Source organism: Eimeria mitis, genomic scaffold (genome assembly GCF_000499745.2).
Source record: "Eimeria mitis Houghton genomic scaffold, Emh_scaff1001, whole genome shotgun sequence".
NCBI lineage: Eukaryota > Apicomplexa > Conoidasida > Eucoccidiorida > Eimeriidae > Eimeria > Eimeria mitis.
In genome coordinates this window covers 7,810-8,165 of record NW_013567002.1, presented here as the reverse complement: position 1 = coordinate 8,165, position 356 = coordinate 7,810, and positions in this window count along the sequence as shown.

Here is a 356-nt window from a genome sequence, read left to right as displayed (position 1 = left end):
CAGCAACAGCAGCAGCAGCAACAGCAGCAGCAGCAACAGCAGCAACAGCAACAGCAGCAGCAGCAACAGCCACAGCAGCAACAGCCACAGCAGCAACAGCCTCAGCAGCAGCAGCAGCAGCAGCAACAGCAGCAGCAGCAACAGCAGCAGCAAATGAATCTTTCCTGTTGTTGTTTGTTGTTTTGTTTATTTTTATTTATTTCTGGTTGAGCAGCAGAAGAGAGCGGCGAAGAAGTAGCAGCAACAAAAGCAGCAATGTCGGAGAAAGAAGGCCGCAACGTTGCATGCACACAAAAAGGATATTTCTGCTGCTGCTGCTGCTGCTGCTGCTGCTGCTCGTCTCCTGCTGCTGCTGC